Genomic DNA, 23,268 nt, shown 5'->3' with positions numbered 1-23,268 from the left:
GATAAGCCCTTGCAAGTACGAAATGCTGGTACGTTAATAACCTGTGTAACCACAAAAAATGTTGAATATGAGCAGCAAACGTGCATCCACACATGTCAGTTTGCAGAATGAACTTCTATGACTTTGCACTTGGTCGGTCAATACAGGGATGCTTAATGCTGTTTGTGGATGATGCTGGAGTTGTTGTCTGATGCTTTCCTATACGTGCTTGATTGTAGACAGATCTGGTGGCTGAGTATGTCAGGTTACAACAACGGTATGTGTGCAAGCGTTATCGTGTTGAAGAAAACTCCCTGGAATGCTTTTCATGAAAGACAGTACAACAGGCTGAATCACCAGATTAGCGTAAAATTTTGCAGTCAGGATTCGTGAGATAACCACGAGAGTGCTCCTGCTGCTATACAAAATCGTTTGCTAGACCATAATTTCAGATGTAGGTCCAGCATGTCTACCCCGGAGATAGTTTGACTGCAGGCTTTCAACAGGCCTCCTAACCAATACTGGCACTGTTGCAGAACCAGCTTTTATCAGAAAATACAATCAGATCTTGCTTTACATAACTGAAGTCGCAAATGACGGTGGTCAGTGGAATGCACGCTACAGGGCATCTGGCTCGGAGCTGTCCTTGAAGTAACCGATTTGTAACAGTTCGTTGTGTAACTGTGGTGCCACCTACTGCTCGAACTGCTGCTGCAGATGCAGTACGATGCGCCAGAGCCGTACGCCAACCTTGATGGTCTTCCCTCTTGGTAGTTCCACATGGCGCTCCAGAGCCCAGTCTTCTTGCGACTGCGCGTTCTCATGACTACCACTGCCAGCCGTCACGTACAGTGGCTACATTTCTGTCAAGTCTTTCAGCAATATCGCAGAAGGAACATCCAAATTCTCGTAGCCCTATTGCACTACCTCGTCGAAAATCAGTGAGGTGCTGATAATGGCGTCTTTGTCGCCTTAAAGGCATTCTTGACTAACATGAACTCATCACGTCTAATCTCAAAGGTAACTAACTCTCATGACAGGTACGGGGTGTATTTAAAAAAAACCTGATTTGCATCATTATGGTGACGCTACTAGCGCCACTCTTAACACGACTCGAGCGAAATCCGAATAGACTTTATCTTTCATATGTAGAAACGCCTACCAACTTTGGTTTATGTTGCACAACTCCTTCTTGGTGTTGCGATTTTTCCCGTCAATGTAACAGCAATGACAAAATAACATTCATCTTACTGCAATCCAAAAGACTGACAATTATCACTCGTTTATTATTAGGAAGGACTTCTTCTTCTTCTGGTTTTTTAGTATCATTGCATGAACAGTCATTACTTCAAAGTCTGTGTGATGAGTGTATTTTGTCCACTCTGGCATGGTGATGGCTATATGTTACATTAGCGTACAAGTGATTTTATAGAGAAAAAATAAGTGCATATGGCTCTTACATCTTTTATTTATACTCTTACATATAGTTGGATGAATATACATGCTTAAATAATAACATAGTCATTTCCTACATCAGGCTTGGCTGTTACTTATTATCACGTATTGATCCTACACATGCATCATAGAGTTGAGCGCTGATTTCGTGTGATGGATACATAGTATGGCACAGTAACGTCTTCAAATTGGTACATATTTTATTGTACACTCTGTACACTTATGGCTGCTAGGTTAGTCACTTATCTTGACCATGTTCGATCGTGCAACAGTTACTCATTAAATTTTTAAATGTTTACTCCTGCAGAGATTGTAGGATCACCTAGTACCACTGAGGGAGCTTGTGGACGCCCATGGTACATGGAAGAATGTGCACTGAAGTATCACCCAGGCGAATATACTCATTCAGGCGTAATATGACGTTTGTATCACTATATCGAGGATTTTCTAAAGCCACCACTGGGTAAAAGTGATGACCCAACAGCATTCTCAAACTGACGTGTTCGCTATCACTGCTGTTTAAACTATACTTTCCTATTCATGTTATGTGGTTGTGATGACCTTGCCCCACCTGGATGAAAGAAAGTACTGATGAGTTACAAAATATGTATGACTACATTCTACTACCACCATCATCGCTACTAATACACTAAAATGTTAATACATAACATTCGCAGCAGTACAAGCAACTTTAAAAAACGAAAAAAAGAAAAAGTATGTCATCTTGGTTGTCAGCAATAAAATGAGCACACACTGGGCTCTACAGCCAATTCATCGTTATTACTCCTGTCTCCGTAACATATACTGTTGAAAAGATGAAGAAGGTTATGATAATTGACACTAAATGTGATAATGGAGAGTGATGCAATTAGTTATTAACTGAGGTAATGGTAACTACTGTATACTGAAAGTTATGAACACTAGAGCATCATCCATTACTTTTAACTCAGCAGTTGAATCACTGAATCACTGCTAAAGGAATATGATGAACGCAGGATGTTGGTATTTTCAAGAAATAAACTAAGCCCAATAATTTTATATCTTATGGAACAAACAATTCTCAATTACATGACAATGACTACTGCAACAGGAAGACTATAGATTCGACGAGGAGAGTATAAAGAATTCTTTACATATTGGAGTGTGTCAAGCCTAAAAATGTGTGTAAGCTGCTTCTTTAAATTTGTAAAAACTGCGTGGAAATGTGGCATAATTTGAACATGATTATTATTTATTTCCTAAGCAGTTGGTGCCCTTTTTATGTAATACTTCATCTCAACTGTTTCCGAGTAGTACATTTTATTTTCAGTATCGTTACCGTGATAAGATTTTTCAGTTGGATGGAGAGCGTAGAACTGATGGACCTCCTCCTACTAAACTGCACCTTGATGGTTGTAAATGGGAACAAATGAAAAAAAATTCTTGTAAATGAATTGTGTGTATTTTTTATTTCTTATGAAAATGCGCAGACTTTATAGCTTAGCCAGTTGAGAGTATGAGAGTATTGGCACCAATACTCTATTTTATTTTAGTGCATGTACATTTCCGACTGAACTATAAAGACTGCTTATCTCTATCTGTTATGGATGGTCGACATATGTGTATATTTCTAGTTGCAATGAAATAGTGTTTAGAGAGATACACGTACATTATCTTGTTTAATTTGTGCTAACATTGTAGGGTGTATAAAAAAGTACAAATATGAACGTATTTCTTTAGTAATGTCAGGTGCCGATGATCCCAACGCATCATACATACTGCGTAATGAAGCATAATACGTATTGAAATTAGTAACGAAAACTTCCTCCAAATGGTTATGATGGGTAAGCTTAGTAACTGCGTGCTATTCATTTCCAAAAAATCCTAGCGCATGCTACCACCACCCAAAACGCCCATACATAGCACACTGGATGGTTGAGCTAGCAGACATCAAGTTTCTGAACGTTGAGCATTGTGTGTACTGTGTGGTATTCACATTGTACATTTTCACTGTTTTTGGGTAGTCACCAACACATATTGTATGACAGTCTAGTAACACCGCAGGCAGTTGCGCGTTGGTCATTACAGTTATCTGTGCAAATATAATGCACACCATCATAGTCTGAGAGCATTACTTTCAAACTACTAAACTGCGAATTTTCAAACATTACCACTACGCTGAACACATGATCCAAGGAAATGACTTCAACCACACAGTCACTAACACTCACATTAAGACTGCACATTGCAGAGAACATCACTTTAATAGGAATTATTCCCCACGGTGCGGTGCAATCGCTGAGGACTCTAATGGCTACATGTCCTGATACCATAAATCAGGTAGGCTGCAGGCGCACTGCTGCAATGGTCGTCTGGCAATGGTTGCTGCGTGTTCTCCACTGCATCATTGGGGACCTATTACATGAAGAATAAATGAATAATAATGAGCAGTTAGAGTGATGGATGGATACTTATATTTGAACGCGACAGTCAGTTTTGTCTTTTCCTTCTGGCTGAAGGCAGTGACTGATCTCTGTTGCTCCTGCTGATACTTCATATTGACCTGCTGATGTGCAGATCTAGAATGCCAAGTCCATCTCAAGGCGGCTACGATAGCCAGATGAGTGATGGGGTAAGCCACAACTATTTCTGAGTTGTGGAGGAAAAAGCTTAGGCAATCACATTTGAGTTTTATGTCATTTTAGGTGATAATTCAGCCAGACCCACAATTTATACATCACCCAATTGGTCTAGAGGAGTGGGGGTGGGAAGTGGCCATTTTGAGTCATAAATTGTAGTAACATATGTTGTTATATCAATTATAGTAACATATATTGTTATATCAATTATAATAACCTTTTAAGGCGTACATGAACATAAGAGCACAAGTACATGGTTTGTTTACATAAGGGCACATGCCAAGTGGCCAGTTTGCTTACATACGGAAAAAAATGGACCCATTATTCCATTATGTACCCAGTTCCTCTACTAAGACCTTCCTTGAAAACATAGCAGGTTATATTTTTAATGTCGCGAGACAGTATTTGTTACAAACAATTAATGTACATAGTAACAATACAAATGGAAGTTTTCTAGAGCAAATGAAACAAGGATTAAGACACATCAGCTGAAGAATATGTAATAATTTTTATGTTACAATGGGGAAGGTAGCCAGTGGAATAAATGCTGCGAGTTCAACAACATATGAGAATGGCACACTTGCAACGTACTAGAGGTCAGGGTGACGGGGCCTAGAATACGATACGATTGAGATCACACAGATCAGTACAATAAATAGGACAGCCAATACATGGATATGCTGCTTAGACGAGGCGTTAAACAGTATGTCTGTTTTCAAATAGCATTCGGCCGTTTGTTGTTGCTGCTGCTCGGCCATGAGGCTGCGTCGTGGGACAGCTGAATTTTTAGGGCAACCCTGGTGTCGGCAGAGCAGCGGCTGCAGATTCTGGTAGACACGCCTCTTGTATGAGGCGCGGCCTGATGGAACTTCCGTCTTGGTGGCTGTGTGTTACTTAGGCGACCACGATCTTCAGTAGCAAAAGTCGCTGTCGGCAGAATATAACGTTATATTTGGTCAAACCAATGATGGTGAGCAACGTGGTTCGACACTACTCCAGAAGTTGGTAATTCAGAAGTGCTGTGGAGCTATGTATCGCAAGGCCATTCAGCATCATTTGTTATTATTATTATCTTCGTGCTGAGCAGCTAGGATCAAGCAACGAATTCAGCTCCTATTCTTCGGTGTTGCTCGCTATTTTCCAGTGCTCCTTCATCTTCTCCCTATGCTTTTTTCTTTTTTCTGTCCATGTTCTTCCCAATTTGTTATTGATTTTCCGTGAATACCTTCTAAATATAGTATTTTATCGTTAGAAAGGATTCTTTCAGTTATTTTCGATTCTTTCATGTTGTTTCTTTCTAGTTATTTTCTTATTTCTCGAAACCATGCATTTGTCGATTTATTTTTACAGAAATCCAGGATGATTTGTTTTTTAACCAGGTTTCACTCTCTCGATAAAGGTGCCCAAAGAATATTAATCTTCGGTTTGTCGTTCCCCTACTGACAATGTTTCTACGTTTTCCAAACATTTATAGTTTTTTTGCTCCCATTATTTTTTTAATAATCCGTCTTTCAAGTACCTCTGTTCTCTCAGGCTGGTACCTCAGCGTTAAGTAGTCACATGCATGCAAGAATTATGGTCTTATCACTTTGGTATAACATTTTAGTTTTTTTTTCTTCTAGATCTGCATTTTTAATAGCGGATGACTTTTGTCACACGATATGCTGTTTCCATTTTACTATCCCTAGTACCTATTGCAAATTTTTCTAGCTCACTTTGCTGTATGGTTTCTAAAAGATATTTAAATTTACTAATTTACTCCATTTTACCTATAATATTTGTGTTTTTACTGATTTTAGTGCATTTCTTGCATATGTCATGAATTCATGAATTTTGTTTTTGCAGCTGAAAAAACGAAAAACGAAGTGCTTGTAGGGGTGGACATGGTTACCAAGGATAGATGTTTAGTTATCCTGATTCACTGTGCCTTCCAGAATGATGCCATCACCCAGAGAATGCCACGAAAACATTGCACAGACCATAACGCTCTGACTTTTGCTACAGGGCGTTCGCTTTCAGACGTTTCGTGGCGTACACGCCCATGTCCATCTGTCCAACGGATCATAAAAAGTGGTTTATCCGAAAAGGCGATCTGTCGACACTCAGTGGACGTCCAGTTACGATACTGGCGTGCAAATTCTATCCTTCATCACCGACCAATAGCAGTCAGCATGCGTGCGTGAACGAGGTACTTGCTGCGGGGGACAACACGCAGCAACGTTCACTGAACGGTCGTTGATGAGACACTGTTTACTGTTTGTAGCCCCTTGGTTCATCTGGGTGGTCTTTCATTCTTCTCTCATACACTTCGCTTTAGTTTGTGTATTTTCAAGAGTTTCACGAATTTTGCCTGCTAATTTTGTTTCGACACCAATGTTCTAATGATTTTATCTAATTTTTCTCTATCTACAGAATCAAATGATTTCTTGAAATCAACAGATGATACTGTTATAGCTTTGCAGTTTAGCATTCTGTGTCGAATAACTGATTACCCTATACATGGTGTTGCATTATCTTCATTCATAGCCTTCCATTCTTAATTCGATGTACTCTGTAGATTGACATATCTTCCATTATTATATTTTATTTGTGTTGTGTCCGTATGGCCTCTTTATATTTTATTCTATGGTTTCATTAACTTTATATTTTTACTATAGTTTTATTAATTTTTTGACAGTTACATTACCCATTTTTATTATTTTTATTTCTTGACAGTTGCATTGTATACTGCTTCTCTTGATTTTATTGCTTGTCTGTACTAGGCATATCTTAACTACTGCCATGAATAAGTAGGTGGTATTCGCGATATTAGTAACGAGTGGCGCTTTGTAGGGAACGCGGGGGTACGGCCATGTTGTTAGCTATGATTTCTTCGGTGGTCTTTCCTGCCTTTGTCACAGATTGACATTCTACACCTTATATGTCTTCATTTTAATTTCTTAAGCCCATGCCGCATGTCTGTTCGTTCGCAGTTGGTTTATAGGTTACATTAGCCTGGCAATGCGTGCTTATTTGTTGTTCCTTTCATGTTTTTTCGGTTGGGTCCCGTTTACCCGTTGCAGTATGGATTGACGCAGAGAGCCTATACATGTCTCAGCCGCTCGCGATCTCGCATGCTACTTAATAAATTTGAGATTCTTACATGGCTGATACGACTTTCTCGTACGCAGGCAAGGTATAACCTGATGTCTACAATTAATGTTAATTGTTTTTATGAAGAATCCCTCTTAGTTTTCCTTGTTTTTTATAATGCCTGAAGATGAGATTTACATCTAGAACACAGGTCGTGAGTACAGTTTAATCCAAATAAAGTATTAGTCAAGTACAACTGAAACGAATTTATTCATCATGCAAAAGATTTTACAACACCTTACGCGAGCAATAGGCGGTATTTACTGCATCTTGGGATTCTAGCCACAGCGCTCTTCATGTTATGTAGCCTTGATTCCAGATCAGCAGTGATTGCGAGAAAGATATCAGTTTTAACGACCCACATTCAACGGACCTCGATGCTCAGATCCGTATACGGTATTGCAATTTCTTCTGATATACCTTATCATTCACGTTCCCACCACACGGAATAGACACGTCGTTTAAGAGGTATAGTCTTTTATCTGACTGACGTACAACAATGTCACGGTTGTTAGCTGCTGAAGGACAAATACCGGTAGGACTCCACTATACATTTAAGAATGTTTATGGCACGGCATGTCTGTCAGAAACCACCATTGTGGAATGGTGCGACAAGGGGGGCCGCTGCTTCATGATAATGCACGCCCCCATATCGCAAATTTCTAACGTAGAAATTATGCCAACTCAGGATGGGGGCACTCGAGTACCCTCCATATAGTCTTGATCGATTCCCATGCGATTATCACGCCTTCTGTCTCTTAAAAAAAGCCTTCAAGGATCGACGATTTCTGTCGGACGAGAATGTGCAGCAAGCAGTTATGGACTTCTTCATGCAGCAGGTACGGTGTTTTATCAAACAGGTATCTTCAACCTGGTGTACCAGTGGGATGACTGCCCCAGTGCTCACAACCGTTTTGTGTGATTGACCTACCGATTCTGGACTGTACGGCCTTCGAATGGAAACTTTTTATCGCCCCTTACAGTTATCTTCATCCACAGGAATGTGCTCTGCTTTCACAAGTTTTCGCTTAATTTCACATGTTTCTGTGAATACCAAGCTGCATGCATAAGTCATCTCTATACTTTTTGGCAATATATAACATTTCACTTAGTCTTGTCATTTCTTGAAAATTGTTTCAAGTCTTCGATATAAGAAAGATAACTAATTACTTTCGGCTGTCATGAAGCTTTTAGTATTTTGAGTTTCTGTTTCGTTGTCTCTGGAGAGAAATCAGGCAAATGCACAATAATAGTTGAGACAAGGAATCACTCTATAATATTCCTCATTTCATCTGTTCAGCTCGTGACTGTAAACGCTATAATAACAATAACAATAATAATAATAATAATAATAATTGATGGCATTCACTACTTTATGTATGTTGCAACTTGTTTCTGAAATTACAAAACTTAAAAAATAAAGTAAGCTCTTTGCAAATGGAAATACTGTTCCAAGGCATAACATGGTCATGTACCTAGTAACAAACATCCTTTTCAAATTTAAAAGTGTTTTAATCGAGAAAATCTTGTGTGTGCCGTATTTAATCTTGGGTCTGTTACATTATTATTGTACTATGCACCAATAATCAGTAAATGAAACCAAATTAAGCAGAAGTATTATAAAAAATCAGTTACAAGTTAAAAACATGAAACAGAAGTTGTTAGAAACGAACTTATATTTCCATTATCAAGACAGGGAAAATTGTTAAGACATTATGAAACTTACTTCATTTGAAAATATCACGCGCTCCAGGGTACAAGACCTTCCCCTTTCTCAATGTACAAGATGGTGCACGACCGATGAAGTATGGCTTAACCGTCCACCCGTTCTATAAACAGTTATAAAAACGTATGGAATTTGACTCACCATAAAACTCTTATAACTGAATAATTAACAGTAGCCTCCAAATAGTTTAATACTCATATATTACACAGCGTGTAGGTATGTAGAAGCTGTAATATTTACAAAGGCTACACAAAACAACCTCAAGTCTCACAACGACGTAAACAGTAGAAAATGTCGGAAACTGCTTATGACGGTTGATACAGCGCATTCCTTCATGCGATTTTAAAACCAATCACTAGACTAAACTACCAAGCAAATCACATCATGTGTTCCTAGTTATACTATCGTTCAGGTACAAAGCTTTCCCTACCAATAGTGTCTATATACACATTAATATTAGGATACCCCACACGAATCAGGAATAACTACAGCTTGAAGCATAACGGCAGATGGACGAGCTTCAAGTATGTACGCCAGGTGCTAGTACTCGTAGTTTTAGCAAAGAACGATGTTGTTTGCATTGGTTTCCACAGCAGTTAAAGGTTTTTGGGGGAAGGAATCACACGATGTTAACAACGATTTAAGAGCTACCACATATATTCCACAGGGATAAGATCTGTCTGATTTGCGATCAGAGAAGTATTTTCAAATATTGATGATTTTTTTCCAATCATCTACATATATTTATAGCCAGATGGCATGGTATATCGTGTTTTTGAGATATATCCTCTTCCACAGATACTACATTAATAAAACAAGGTAAAAATGTGACATATCTAACCAAGTCACCCGACTACATCTTTCTCATGCTTTAGCGGTATCTGACAAAGATAAGGAAACGTTCGCTAGAACATAACGTTCCCCTACCGCCCTATGCTTTTCCGGTAAGATTTGGGAGAATTAATTCTCCGGCTTTAATTGCCCGACCATCCCGAGATTATCCGTGCTTCAAAGCAGAAAACATGACTCGTTTGTCGGCAGACAGTAGTAATCCAACGAAACTTCCTGGCAGATTAAAATTGTGTGCCCGACCGAGACTCGAACTCGGGACCTTTGCCTTTCGCGGGCAAGTGCTCTACCCGAGTTCGAGTCTCGGTCGGGCACACAGTTTAAATCTGCCAGGAAGTTTCATATCAGCGCACACTCCGCTGCAGAGTGAAAATCTCATTCTGGAAGTAGTAGTCCAGTTTCAAATTCAAGTGATTGTATCCTCGAAACATCTTTAGCATTGGCATAGACAGTGTACATATGGTTCAGAGCTATGTCTACTTCCAGTCTAGCCAGATTTGTTGCCGAGCTGTTTACCTATCGTATGCCAATCGATCGTTCTTCACACCTGACAGTGGGACGGGGTGATCCGTATTTTCCATGTTTTTAACAATGATGTCATTATTCCATTCGCATCAGCTTTTAACATACTGTCCTCCTTCCAGCCAGGGTCATTAGTAACAACGCTGTCATTCGTCCATTCAAAGGGTTTTTAACAACGTTCTCAGTCATTTCACGATTTTATCAATATTGCCATTCGTTCTTTCACTTTGATTGTTAACAATACTGTCATTAGTCCATTTACGATCAAGTTGCGCTGAAAATGCTTCCAAATAAGTTATACTTTTTCTATTCCAGGAATACTACCCATCACTAACTTCCTTCAGCCTTAGCAGTCAGAAAACTACGTAAAGACAGATTTTTAGTCCCCATAGAAAATTATTTCGCCAGTGTTTATTACGTGACGTACATCGTGGCGAGCAGCTGTCCCATCTAGAAGATGGCCTTAGTAATACCAATCGACAGTGTACAAAAAGAGCTCCTTGCTGTAGGCTACAGAGAGATGGAATTCAGATTACGTTATGGATGCACATCTGTGTGAAACGACGATACATCAGATGGTTTATTTAGTAATGTGTCTATGAGAGCGGCTATTTTGAATCGTCTATAGCTCTAATATGAGTTACTTTGTAATTTTACAGCCATTCTAGACTTCCCCTCCTTAAAAAAGTTATTTTCCATACTTGCTCTTAGAAACACAGAAAAGGCTGCGAAATACCTAATAAAACAATCTGTGTAACAACCGATGAAACTTAGTAATTCATGATTTACGCAAGATCCTTGTTTATAATCTAAAATGACTCCTTTGTACACATCACGAGGTGTCAATGTTAATAATTCCAGCTACAAACTTGGAAGTCACGTATGTTATATTCCTTGGATTGCGACAAATGGTTCCAATAGACTGTAAGAATAGGTTGAAACCAGTTCTTCTCCACCTGCCATGTGTTGTATTTCAATGGGTAACAAGGCAATATTGAATATGAGATAAATAAAACAATTACATAATCCATGAAGGAACTCTGCAATAAATTCATTATTATTTCAGAATGTTGAAACCTACTGTATCGGTAAAATAACGGTGATCAAAACGAAATATTCTGAGATTTTCGTATAGGCTTTGGACGTACATTGGTGCACAGACTATACGTCTGTCTTGCAACCTGAAAGAAGCTGTACAAGACAAACCTCGTCTTCACTGATGCAGAAAATGTGCTTTATATACGGCGATTAAATTTTCTGTGGCGCAGGATGTCAGAGACAAATGCATCTGTGACCAGCAGTCGTTTCAAAGCTTCGACTCGTTTCTTATGCCTTTCTGATGATATCACATTTTACCATTATTCTGGAAGAGCAAATCTCAGTCTTTATGCGTCAAAGAAAAGTTTACTTTCGGAGTGTTGTTAATTGTTATGACGTTAGTTTCTGCACTAATTTTTAGGCTTTAGAGGCACAAAGACGCGAGAAATGAACATTACGATGAAACTCTCAACAACCCGTCTGTATCACAGGTACCTACAGAACGCTGTGTCCTTGGATTGCAAGTCTGCCGACCACGCCGATGTTGCGAAGTGTTACATCCATCTCGGAAAGCTGCTCGCCCTAACTGGACAGGAGGAGGCTGCAGCCGGTTTCTGCGAAATGGGTAGGAGGTAATCTGGCTTTCCACTTTACACTACGTGTACCATTTTTCATTGATCCCATGCAGAGGAGTCTTTGCTGTAAAGAAAGACGTCAAAGATATACACTTTTTTCAAATGACATTAGAGTGATTCAACAGTCATGAAAACTTATAGCATTACTGCTCTAATCTGTTTTAAGAATCCCTACGAAGATACCTTTCAACGAATAGAAACTGATGTCTAGAAATTTCTTCAATTGAATCTTAAAGCAATTTGTATTACCCATAAGACATTTAATATGCTTTGTATACGGCACCTTTCTATTGCTACTTTAAACTCTTGATCTCTTGTAATATTGTTTTCATTTCCAGTATTAATTACAACGTTTTGTACTATTTATTGTGAAAACAAAATCTAGTACATACCTAGTAGAGAGGAAATAAGAATACTAATAAGTGCTGTAAACGCTCATGTAGTAAGGTGTTTTATCGGATCTAGGATGTTGGTTTCTCAGTGTGGATTCTGATATATTGTAATCCAAAACATCATCACCATCTGATTCTCGAATTTAATGTTTAAACAGATTAAAATAATGAGTTTTAGTAGTAGTACTGTTTTCTGTTCGTGTATTGCATCAACTGAGAAAGGATATTATTGATGGAACACCATTAATACATGTTAGAAAATAAGGACTCCAGATACATTTCCATGAAACCCCAGACCTATTTGGATTAACTTTAGAATGACTGATTCTATGTTGCATGTATAAAAATAATATATAATGCTTTCTGTTCGATAGTTCAATTAGAAACAAAGAACCTGCTGTGTCGACTATTCTAAGGTATTTTATCTTACATATGGAATTCACATTATCAAAAGGTTTAGCTAAGCTGTCAACATATACTCAGTGGTAATAATATTCAGTGTGTTGGGAGGAAAACGTAGCGCCCAGAGGTAAAAGGCTATTTTGAAATCCAGACTATTTGTCACTGGGTTATATTTGTCTGTAATAAGCGTGTAAAAATTCTTTAGATCACCAAAAAAGAACTGATTAGCTTTTCTTTACTATTGTAACAGCGTATTGTAAGTAGATTGGGAACCTATTCTTATGACGAATTTTATTACGCGAGTAACTTAGTATATGAGAACGCACTGATGATCATTATTTCATCGTTTGCTTACTGATTTAGTTTTATCTACTTGAAAAAATATATTTAAATGCACTGTTTGCATTAAAGACTCCGCAGAATGTTAATGAACTTGTTTGGGAACACCTTTCTTCGGAACAGAAGGCTATTCACTAGGAGCTATTCAAACCAAAAAGACTCACTTCCCACAGAGAAAGTTTATTAGACCCATTGCGTTTGGCGACTATCTGCGATCAGGTAATTTGTACCTTTAAAAAAAATTTTGTAACTTCCATGTGTTGTATTTCGTATCTCATTTTTACTACGTTGTTACTGCAAGAGATTATTTCTTACGCAAATGGTATATAAATTTCGAAACACTGATAACTTTTCTAATTCTGTTACATAGTTTCTGATAAGATTTAGACCTACAACAATAGGTGTTTTTTTATGTTAAGTGTAGTGTTCGGTTTGTTTTGAGTAATATTCTGATGCCTTTTCTAGACGAGGGATTAGAGCATCTAATCTTCTGATACAAATCGCGTTAGTTATTTGCATAATCTGTGTATCGTAATTGCAACCTCTCTCTGTGATTGGGAACGAGTCATTTTTGCAATTACAGGCGATCCTCTGAGCGGGAAATGCGGCAACATATTTTTTCTCGTGCCTTTGTCCCAGATCGGTGCAGGCCCAGCAGGATTTGGCTTTGTTAGTTTAAGGTGTGGCCGGATACCACCTAACCCCGCCCCCATCGCACGATGGAATGTATGCACCTGAATTGTTTGCGACTAGTGTTATTTATTTGAAAGTAAGGGAAAATTAATATTTGCAAATCCAGTAAGTGAAGCTGGACTTCGGAACGACAGTGGTATTAAACTAGTGGGACACACTGCACTGAATGCAGACACTGACAACACATTGTCCTGAATGTTAAAGCTGTGGTGTCACAGCCAGACACCACACTTGCTAGGTGGTAGCCTTTAAATCCGCCGCGGTCCGTTAGTATACGTCGGACCCGCGTGTCGCCACTATCAGTGATTGCAGACCGAGCGCCGCCACACGGCAGGTCTAGAGAGACTTCCTAGCACTCGCCCCAGTTGTACAACCGACTTCACTGACAAAATACGCTCTCATTTGCCGAGACGATAGTTTAGCATAGCCTTCAGCTACGTCATTTGTTACGACCTAGCAAGGCGCCATTATCAGTTACTATTGATATTGAATCATGTACCGTCAAGACCGACGTTCACCATTAACGGATTAAAGTTAAGTATTCCACCAGCTACGTCCGTTTTTCTAAATTCTAATTTCCTTGTCCTGTTCCAGACCTCACGCCAGCCTGCGTGGGCTAAAACGCGTGCCTTTCGGCCTCCTTCTAGTAACACGGTGTTGGATCTCCTGCCAACCAAAACAAAAGTCAAACAAATAAAAAAAATCGAGACCAAATATGTTCTCACACTCGCGTGATTGCAGCACTGTGAAAGTCACTGTTCGCGTATGCGAGCGATACATAGCAGGCAAAGTACATTTTCCAAGAAAATGTCTTGTCCATTATAAGTCGTCAGTCGCGTGCTAGTTTTAGACAGGTGGGGAGAGCCTAAAGCCGTCAGCACACGGACCGTGCACCCGAACGCTGAGCGTTGAGCGTTCCGAGCTTCTGACGTGAGTATTTCCGAACGTGCGGAGCAATAGCCAGCATGTCAGATATTCTGAGCGTGAATCTTAGCGTTGACCAATCAGATGGCACAACGCCACCTAAGTCACATACACGCCATCTCCCTTCAGCATTGAGTTGTGAGGCGCCATATTGGCATTCAGTTCAAGCCTATATGCATATATGTCGTTTCTGAGGACCAGAAAATTGAGAATCACTCGAAAACCCGTTGTTAACTGCGTGATTCGTTGCAATAAAATAATGAGAGACGTCATATTCGTGGCAAAAGAATTATTGTAACTTGCCTATTATGAGATGTCATTTGAAGGTAGCGACACACTGAGAATCCACCAAAAACACATTGTTCTTGGTAGGATTTGTTATAGTTAAATTTCAGTTAGTAACATAGCTACGTTTAAAGCATCTACCAAGTGACAACATTAACAATAAATAAGTTGTTGTCACGGTAGCGTAGTGAGTAGCGTTGATGATACTTGACAGGGTATGTGATGTGATAATGGTTCGCGTCCCTAGAAGTCTAAACATTTTTTTCCCCAACATTCGCGTAAATAATAGGTTCTGGTGCTTTATTATTAGTTTAATGTAGGTATGTACTACAGTATTTGATGTTACGTAAATATAAGTTCACCTTTTTCTGAGGAGTGAGTTTGTTCGATTGGCTTCATCTACAGGACAACTTGCGCTACTTGTATAAATATATTTTGTTCCTTTTTCTTTTGAGTTTCGTAATTTACATGTTGTAAAGATTCTACTACTGGGTAGGAACAGTCATCAAGTAAGAATGACCTTAGGGTGTTACTAGAATGAGGAAAAGATAAAATAGCATTTATCTTATGCAGAGAACTATTGCAAATTTGTGTCACACTGTTTGTAATGGAACTTTTATAAGCCTGTGTCCTTATTGATTGGACATGGTACATCCCGTTTTGTCTTAAAACATGTACATCGATATTGAAGTTTTTGTTTGTGTATATTACATATAGAACAATGTGACTAGGATATGAACAATGGAGGAAATGTGCGTTTTAATAAAGCTAACGTGGGAATTTTACGCGCGCCTGTTGAGTAAACGATGTGATTTACAAACTAGAAACATCCCACAACTTCCGCTACAGTGCGTTGCGATCGCGTATACCACGTTGGGGCCCACGTACCGTATGCACAAGTCGCATCGTTCCTGAGCGTTCAGCAGCACGTTGAAATTGGCACGCTCAACGTTGTCGTTCGACAGCACGGTCCGTGTGCCGACGGCTTAACAGTTCATATGTGTGACTACTGAGCAATGTGACAGAGGCACCAGTGTCCAACAGAAATTTCACACTTTTCCCACGAATAAGCAAATGAAGAAGAAGTTTGTTTGACTACCATATCACTGAAGAAACTGCACGTTTGCCTGTTGCAGACTTGGAATATACTGCATTAATGACATGGGCTTTGTGACTAGAGTTTTGTGAGTGGGCCGAATTCTTATGTTTGTTCTGTTGCAAACATATGGATTGTACATGTCCTTTCCTACCACAAGCATAACACTGACCAGTCTTGGCGTTAGTGCTGTGAATAACACCTAGGGCAAGACTTAAGGCTGTGTGCATGTGTAGCCACCTGTTTAGTGAACTACTTATGTGGTGTGGATGGTTATTTACTCGGCGTGGCTAGCGCGAACTGCTGGTGCGAAACGGGGCGATCACAAGCAAGGGACTCATATCAAGAAATAGCTGGCTGCTCAAATTTAACAGCTGAGAGGGCACCTGAATCGTACTGATCTAGTATTTGCACTACCTGCTGAAATGATGGATCGGACTGTTTCAAAATCTGTTCTCTGAATTCGACATCAGATACATTGTATACGATCACGTCACACAACATAACATATGAATACAAAGCACTACAAGCACATTTGAGTTTGCATTTACTAGTGATACCCTAAAAATCTTTTACCCAATCACGATAATTACAAAAGGAACAGACTGACACGTGTTAAAGAAATAAGCTGAACAGATGACACATTCCACATGAACAGTATGATTATTTTATATTGGCTGAATGTGAGAACGTTTGTGATCGATGTTCTGTCAAGGAATGAATGCAGCCACGTGTATAAATTAGCAGGGTAATAATTTTCCATGGGGCAGAGAATTCTCGAGAAAACAATATTATATTCTGAATTGGGAAATAAGTTCTCTGGCCCCAGTTTCAGGATGAATGAGTAGGAAATGTCTGCATGAGCCTGTAAACATTTAGTAATTGTCACTAAAGTCTGTGTCTACAAGAATATGAACCGATGGTGTACCCATCACATTTTTGTTTCTCACTTTAATTTTGTAGTCATGCAGCAGAAAGTGTATGTATGACCCCTAGTTGAATGTGGTAAAGACAGGGTATAAAAATGTACTGGGGTTTATGGTGAACAAATATTGATTCATGTTTATTTCTTTGACAATGACCCAACTGAAGTGTCACAATTTATTCTGTTCCGTGACATACTAACTGTTTTAAAGTGTGACACTTCCCAAGAATAACTTTGAGAGGAACAGGGAGGTTGTGCGAGATTGCCGTGTAATGTTCTTAGGGAAGATGATATTTATTACTTGGTTGCTATACCTAGATACGATCTGACTTCATTCATATGATGAAATGGTTGGCAGTAGTTAATGCTTTTGCTTGTGTGCTCTAGTGAAGGCATAGTGGTAAGCTTTACCTCCATTCAAAGGAAGAGGGTGCCGATTTAAACGACTGCAGTAAACGCGTACGGCAGCAGAGGGCCAGGGAGAGAGTTTTTTTTCTGTGGAACCTGGGTGAAAACGGTTGTGGACTACCCAGTTTCTTGGTCTCATTGTGCAGACACGTTGGATGGCGCCGGTCGGTCGGCGGCCGCGTGCAGGTAGGCTGACTAGCGGCGAGGAGTTGCTGCTGCTATGGGAAGAGCATTGATGACTGGCAATAAAGCAGAGGATGGGCCCTTGTTAGGCAGGAAGCCGATGAGACGACTGTGGGTTTCTGCGAATTTCCGTGTGACAGGCCAGTTGCGCCCCGGCGACCAGACTCCGCTACAAGATATACACTCCTGGAAATGGAAAAAAGAACACATTGGCACCGGTGTGTCAGACCCACCATACTTGCTCCGGACACTGCGAGAGGGCTGTACAAGCAATGATCACACGCACGGCACAGCGGACACACCAGGAACCGCGGTGTTGGCCGTCGAATGGCGCTAGCTGCGCAGCATTTGTGCACCGCCGCCGTCAGTGTCAGCCAGTTTGCCGTGGCATACGAAGCTCCATCGCAGTCTTTAACACTGGTAGCATGCCGCGACAGCGTGGACGTGAACCGTATGTGCCGTTGACGGACTTTGAGCGAGGGCGTATAGTGGGCATGCGGGAGGCCGGGTGGACGTACCGCCGAATTGCTCAACACGTGGAGCGTGAGGTCTCCACAGTACATCGATGTTGTCGCCAGTGGTCGGCGGAAGGTGCACGTGCCCGTCGACCTGGGACCGGACCGCAGCGACGCACGGATGCACGCCAAGACCGTAGGATCCTACGCAGTGCCGTAGGGGACCGCACCGCCACTTCCCAGCAAATTAGGGACACTGTTGCTCTTGGGGTATCGGCGAGGACCATTCGCAACCGTCTCCATGAAGCTGGGCTACGGTCCCGCACACCGTGAGGCCGTCTTCCGCTCACGCCCCAACATCGTGCAGCCCGCCTCCAGTGGTGTCGCGACAGGCGTGAATGGAGGGACGAATGGAGACGTGTCGTCTTCAGCGATGAGAGTCGCTTCTGCCTTGGTGCCAATGATGGTCGTATGCGTGTTTGGCGCCGTGCAGGTGAGCGCCACAATCAGGACTGCATACGACCGAGGCACACAGGGCCAACACCCGGCATCATGGTGTGGGAAGCGATCTCCTACACTGGCCGTACACCACTGGTGATCGTCGAGGGGACACTGAATAGTGCACGGTACATCCAAACCGTCATCGAACCCATCGTTCTACCATTCCTAGACCGGCAAGGGAACTTGCTGTTCCAACAGGACAATGCACGTCCGCATGTATCCCGTGCCACCCAACGTGCTCTAGTAGGTGTAAGTCAACTACCCTGGCCAGCAAGATCTCCGGATCTGCCCCCATTGAGCATGTTTGGGACTGGATGAAGCGTCGTCTCACGCGGTCTGCACGTCCAGCACGAACGCTGGTCCAACTGAGGCGCCAGGTGGAAATGGAATGGCAAGCCGTTCCACAGGACTACATCCAGCATCTCTACGATCGTCTCCATGGGAGAATAGCAGCCTGCATTGCTGCGAAAGGTGGATATACACTGTACTAGTGCCGACATTGTGCATGCTCTGTTGCCTGTGTCTATGTGCCTGTGGTTCTGTCACTGTGATCATGTGATATATCTGACCCCAGGAATGTGTCAATAAAGTTTCCCCTTCCTGGGACAATGAATTCACGGTGTTCTTATTTCAATTTCCAGGAGTGTATTTGTGAAGGCACAAGGCTTTTAGCGAGTTTATGGCTGTTCTTTTGAAAGTTATAAATGGATGAAACGAGGGAGATAACGATCTTTTTGTGGAGGGCTGTGGTTCCATCCAGGCCATGCTTTTAGCAAAGACATGGTATAAACGTGTGAGAAAGAAGCCACGAAGCTGAATCTTTTTACCGTTTCTCCCAATTCATTTTTAAAGTCGCTGGTGGGTCGAATCTGTGTATGCAGAGCAAGGGGCGTTCTCCCAGATTTAAATGCCACACTCCAGCTCATGATTGGCTTGGGCTGAGTGGGTGTAGTCTAAGCTTGTAAATGTACTATGCTACCGAGCTGGCGAGGAAAGCTTAGAGAAAGGGAAGTGTACACTCTTGTACTGGCACTTTGTTAGTAAAGAATGGCAGGTTTTTATCTAAATGGTGAGGCTTGTGTCCTTTGCTAGTGTGCCACTTAGAGCCTGTGACAGTCACTATGTGAGCCATCAGAGGTACTGCTTCTTGAATCACACACACAAGTGATGAGTGGGTGTACTTATTTGTTTGAGTCGGCCATCTAAACGTTTGACATATTCCGCCATTCATAGTCGTGTCACGGAGTCAAATTGGTTTGGCAGACCAGCAAATGGGTCCACCGGCACACTGGAATCAACCAGGTTTTCGGAGGCTCATAGGGAAGCATCTGCATTCCAAATTAGCCGAACGCGAGACCACGTACTTGCACTTATTTCCGTCCCTGGATGGTCCCAAACCAGCGAAGAACTATACCAAAGGTTCCTTGAATCCGGAGATCAGGAAATAGCGGATGAACTGCTTCACAGCTTGGATGCTGCCAGAAGACAAAAGTGGACGGAAACTGTAGTAAGCCTCAATTTCCAAACATCTAGCAGGCAAGCATGGTCACTGCTGAGAAAACTAGGTAGCAGCCCACCAGCACAACGACAAAAAGCAGCGTAAGACCAAATGCCATAGCTGCACGTCTAGGACACCAAAGGATAAAATACTTACAATCCAAGTGAAGCGAGAACTCAAAATCTTAAAAAATGAAGCCACAGAAACTGAACACTCTCGCCCTTTCTCTAGCGAAGACATAGAAAAAGCTCTGAAAGATGTCAAATCAACAAAGACACCAGCTTTCGACAACTTTCACCCTGAATTCATGATAAACGGTGGCAAGTATACAAAAGTATGGCTGGCTCAATTTTTTACAAACATCATGCAAACTGGCAATATCCCACAAGAACTCAAACGATCTAAGGTATTAGCTATTCTAAAGCCTGGGAAGCCAGCTGACAACCCAAAAAGCTACAGACCAATTGCCCTGCTGTCTGTAATTTAAAAATTACTAGAGAGGCTTATATATAACAGAATTAGCCCAGAATTGTTCAGGGCGATCCCAGTTGAACAGGCAGGCTTTCGGTCAGGAAGAAGTTGTACTGACCAGGTGTTGTCACTCACTACTTACATTGAGGCGGGATTCCAGAGAAAATTGAAAACATCAGTCGCCTTTATTGACCTCTCAGCAGCTTACGACACTGTGTGGAGAAAAGGCATCATGTACAAAAAAAATTCTTTGAGTAATTCCTTGCAAATCTATAGCACGCTTAATAGACAGCATGCTCAATGATAGGGTGTTCCAAATAAGTATGGACACTGACTACAGCTCCATCACAAAACTAAAGAATGGCTTACCACAAGGATCAGTGCTCGCACCACTGCTATTTTGCCTCTGTATTGCAGACCTGCCGGAAACACAATCAAGAAAGTTCGGGTATGCTGACGATTGGGACCTCACTACAAGATGTAGCACAACTGAAGCATCTGAGGATATCCTAACGAAAGACCTGAAGATAATGGGTGAATATTTCCGTAAGTGGACACTTCAACCAAATGCTTCGAAAACAGTTGCTTCCATCTCAAGAACAAACTCGCTGGAAAGGAATTCAACATTCTATTTGAAAACACCGTTCTCAGGCATAATAAAACTCCGAAGTACTTGGGCATGACGCTGGACAGAACACTATCTTTTAGAGCACCTAACAAAGACTGCCGAAAAATTAAAGACAAGAAACAACATTATTTAAATTCTCTGTGGTACTACCTGGGGAGCAACGGCCTCCACTTTCCGCACCTCTGCTTTAGCAATTGTATTCTCGGCTGCCGAATACTGTGCTCCGATTTCGCTAAACAGCCCACATGTAAAAAATGTGGACGTCCAGTTGCTTAACACTCTAAGGATGATTTCTGGAGTAGTTAAACCCACTCCAACGCAATGGCTCCCAATATTAAGCCACATCCCGCCGCCACACCTGCGACGTACTGACGCCCTTGTACGTGAATACAAAAACATCATGGGAAATCGAAGCCTGCCAATCCATCAAGACATTGAGGCTGCAAACACTAATAGCCTTCGATCTAGGAACCCGCCAACAAGAACAGCAAGGAACTGCGTATAAGAAGGTTTCAGTATTCCAAACGCATGGTCTGAAAAATGGAACGCATGGAAAAATCATAACACGCCTTGCATCACACAATAATCACCTGGTTTTGACCTACCACGCAAAACGTGGTCCACTCTGAATAGGATTAGAACTCGTCATGGCAGATGTGCTTACTCCCTGTATAAATGGGGTAAAATACTATCCCCTCAGTGTGACTGCGGAGAAAGTCAGACCATCAGCCACATTGTTGAAGAGTGTTCCAAAACAGCCTATAATGAGAGCCCCAACGACTTCCTGCTCGCAACTGAGTCGATAGATTATATTAATAGACTTGATGTTTGTTTGTAATCCTTAAACTTTGTTATGTTAGTAATGTTTGTTGCAATTATTAACGTTTGTTATATTAGTGATTTGTCTGTTTCTTTCTTATGTGTCTGTATTGCCATACGATAAATAAATAAATTGAAAATAAAACGTGCAGTGAGACTTTGCACTGCAGCAACTAGCACCTATAATGTGCCTGACAACGTTAAGTTACAAATGATGCTCATATTGATTACCTGTAATGTGAGTTAGAAAGTTGGAGAGACGCCTTATCCACTGATACGTGTCTATTTTCCGTTTGTCTCAGAAGGTACTTATGAATGGCTCTGTGTAAAGTACTGAGTAACAGGTAAATAAAGTAATAGGAGGAGTAGGTAACTGAATAAACAAATGAGTGAATGTAATGCTCGTCGAGTGCGAGAGGGAGATCATGGGTGAGAGGTGTTGAGTTGTGTGTGTGTGTGTGTGTGTGTGTGTGTGAGAGAGAGAGAGAGAGAGAGAGAGAGAGAGAGAGAGCCTCAGAATAAGAGGCAAAATAAGACATGCATAGCAGTTCCATTGTGAGCCATCAGCAATACTACCAGATCGAACCGTGCCTCCGGAATAGAAATGTATCAACTGTCAGCACGACTCTGATATTTCAATACTGATAGTAGATAATAGAATATTCGATAGCTAACTGTTCAGTAAATGGTAATCAATTTTATTTATTATCGTGTTGAGCCTCCATTTACTGCGTGGTAACAACCAATTTCATTTTAGTGGCTATGTCTTGTTCTTGTTCCAGCTTTGAATTCCTGCCAGTCCACCAAGAAGTGCCTGTTTATGCTCTTTGGATATTGGTCCTTTCTGTCTTTTGGGCGTTGATGCCATTTTAAAACCTTGGTAGTTGTTCACCAATCCTCTAAATTTGTTTCTGTCAGGAATTTCTCTCTCTGAGATACCAATCTGCCTAAGATCTTTTTCACATTCTTCGAACCATCTTGGCCTTGTTTTCTTAGATTGGATGAAACTCCATATTCTTTTTGGTAGTCGGTAACCGTCCATCCTCATGAGATGACCGTAAAATAACAACCGTCTCTTCTTAATGGATGCTGTGATAGGTTCTGTCTTGCTGTACAAGTCCTCATTTGCTCTCATTCGCCATTGTCCATCAACCCATCTATTACCTAGGATTTTCCTTAGTATCCTACGCTCTCGCTTTTCCAGCCGCTCAGCTTGTCCTTGTCTATTCATGGTCAAAGTTTCGGACGCGTATAGGCCTTCAGGTTTTACTACTGTATTATAATGTCGGATCTTA

Source organism: Schistocerca nitens, chromosome 5 (assembly GCF_023898315.1).
Source record: "Schistocerca nitens isolate TAMUIC-IGC-003100 chromosome 5, iqSchNite1.1, whole genome shotgun sequence".
Classification (NCBI taxonomy): Eukaryota; Metazoa; Arthropoda; class Insecta; order Orthoptera; family Acrididae; genus Schistocerca; species Schistocerca nitens.
Note: the sequence above shows the minus strand (reverse complement) of the source record.